The sequence below is a fragment of the Zeugodacus cucurbitae genome, chromosome 2, assembly GCF_028554725.1.
Source record: "Zeugodacus cucurbitae isolate PBARC_wt_2022May chromosome 2, idZeuCucr1.2, whole genome shotgun sequence".
In the NCBI taxonomy this organism is placed as follows: domain Eukaryota; kingdom Metazoa; phylum Arthropoda; class Insecta; order Diptera; family Tephritidae; genus Zeugodacus; species Zeugodacus cucurbitae.
The window spans coordinates 49,154,611-49,157,497 of record NC_071667.1 but is presented as its reverse complement, the minus strand read 5'-3'; the positions used below and the strand labels follow the sequence as shown (position 1 = coordinate 49,157,497).

At 36.3% G+C, this 2,887-nt stretch overlaps 1 pseudogene; it reads right to left on the bottom strand.

The window, feature by feature from the left end:
- Positions 1-251: 251 nt before the first annotated feature.
- LOC128921919 (jerky protein homolog-like) lies at positions 252-2,071 on the bottom strand (annotated as a pseudogene).
- Between the last annotated feature and the right edge of the window lie 816 nt (positions 2,072-2,887).

Below are 2,887 nucleotides of genomic sequence, written 5' to 3'. Positions count from 1 at the left end.
CCTAAGCTTCTTTAATAAATCTTCAAAAAAAGTTTATAAATATATCTATGTACAGTAGAATCCCGATTATCCGGATCAAATAAAACCAGGGGTATTCCGTATAATCGAAAATCCGGATAATCGATTTCAAAGCAAATCAAACAATATTTAAATGACATATAATAAAGTTTTATTATGTAATAAGTTTTACAAGTGTAGTTTAGATAATATATACGATATATAAAAACCGAGCTATAACGATAAATAATGTATTACATAATGCCTATGTAATTTAAAATTTTGGTTGGAAATTCATTGCGTTTCATTGCGGTCAAGTCCCTGATGCGTTTCTGTGGTAACAACTGTATGGGATCCGATACATCCTGTCTTTCTGCGTGAGATGGTATTTGATATACATCCCCAGTTTCAGTCTCTTCTTCATCTTCTCTCTCGTTATTGTTCAAATCCTCATTGATTTCTTCATCAGTTAATATTTGGAATCCATGGTCTTCATTATCGCAGTTCAGCCATTGCTTAATATTTTCTTCATCGCACCCTTCACCAATGCTAAGAATTTTCATTGCTTCTGTTATTTATTTAAAATCGTCATGCGGTTTATTCGAGGAATTAGATAGAGTTAATTTTAATAATTTATTCCAAGCCCTTTTTATACTCTCGCAACAAAGTTGCTAGAGGGTATTATAGTTTTGTTCACATAGCGGTTGTTTGTAACACCCAAAACTAAACGAGTCAGATATAGGGTTATATATACCAAAGTGATCAGGGTGAAGTGGAGTTCAAATGTCTGTCTGTCCGTCCGTCCCTCCGTCCGTCCGAGTAAAAACCTTCCACCTTCCATACAAAGGTTAGATTGAAAATTACTAAAAGTGGGTTAACTCACTAACAAAAAACGACAGAAACACTAAATTTCACATAAGAAATGGCAGATGGAAGCTACACTCAGATTTTTTACAAAATGGAAAATGGGCGTGGCGTCGCCCACTTATGGGTCAAAAACCATATCTCAGGAACTACTCGACCGATTTCAATGAAACTTGGTTATCTTACATCCCAATGATATGTTGTGAAAATTGGCCAAATCGCTTTACAACCACGCCTACTTCCTACCAGAACTTTGAAGTCGATCTGAATCGTTTACATTGCAATATATAAAGTAAGCACTAGTGAAGATATCGGTGCAGAACTTTGCACAAATACTATGTTAATAGTATGGCAGCCCCATCCTAAAAATCGACGAAATCGGACCATAGGTATTTAAGGCCCCATATATCGAATATGAGGACCTCGGTGCTTCTAACCTAATATTATGGTTTCCAACATTCAATGGACTTTATACAATATATATGGCAAATATGTGGATTTTAACATTTTTGAAACAGCGCGAATTTTTTGATTTACCAATAAGTAGCAGTGGCAATCGATGTGTTCCATTAGCGTTTGCGCAAATCATAACTGTAACTCTGTCCTTACACACTTTGTGCCCAGGTGCTGCATTTTCACAACGCGATGCTAACGATCTGCTTGGTAGAGCTTTCCAATTAAGATCTGTTTCATCTGCATTGTATACAAAATCTAAATCGCATTCTTTTTCATCTAGAAATTCTTTTAACTCGTCTACAAAAGAGTCGGCTGATGCAACGTTAGCAGAAAGTTTTTCTCCTTGAATCTCCAGTTCTCGAATGCCATGTCTAGATTTGAATCTTGCTAACCATCCACAGCTCGCTTTAAAAGAATTATCCCCACCAAGTTTTAATTAAAATCCAATGCTTTTTCACATAACAGAGGACCTGATATGGGCTGGCCGCATGTTCTCTTTTGTAAAAACAAGTAATAACTGCATTCTCCAGAATTTCATGTTAAGATTTTTTCATAACTTTACGTTGCGAACTTCCATCTTCTTTCTCAAGCGCGCAGGTGAATTTCATTATGGAATCAGAATTCTTTTTAATGTCTAGTATTGTAGAAGTTCCTACACCACATATTTGTGCCAACTTACTGCCAGATTCACCATTTTCTATACTCTCAATTATCTTCACTTAAGAAACAACACTACTCTTTTTCGCTTGGACATTGTAAATTTCCAACAAAAAAAGGCAGACAAAAATAAGAGACAACCTGAGAGCGGGAGTACACGTAACACGATCGGACGCGACAATAAGAGCCGAGACGAATGAGTCCGGATAATCGGATATTCGGATAATCGATGTTCGGGTAATCGGGATTCTACTGTACTATTATAATGAGGAAAGATTTGTATGTATGTTTCTAATGAATAAACTCAAAAACTACTGTGCCGATTTTAAAAATTCTTTCGCCATTGGAAAGCTACATTCACCCCGAGTAACATAGGCTATATTTTTATTGCTATCAATCTCAACTTTTTGGAAATAGTTCCCAGGTGAGGGTATCAAAAAACCTCCGTGATTGAGGATCCAAAACTGAAACTGAAAATCGATTTGCAAGTCATTCTCTACGCTCGGCAATCGCATGCCAGAGAGTCGAGTAACGAACGCTCGCAATTGCTTGCTGAACAAAATTTCAAAATCTCCCAAGTACGCGCCTGAGAGTCGAGTACGGAGCATGTGCAGCGGCTTGAAGAACAAAATATTGGAAATATACAAGCTCGCACTAGGGCGCCGAACTCTGAGCATTCCCAACACCTTCATTATCAGAGAAAAAAAAAAAAAACAACGGACACCTGAGACTAGAGGTCGTTATAAAGTTATAGCTCATTACAAATAAAATATAATTTCATGTTTGAATTTTCCTTATTTTACTTTTTTATATACATATGAGTAAAATCTTACAACTTCTGAAATGTTTGTTTAAACCCGTGTGAAGCCGGAGCAGTCTGCTAGTTTATTAAATATATCAAATAAACTACAAA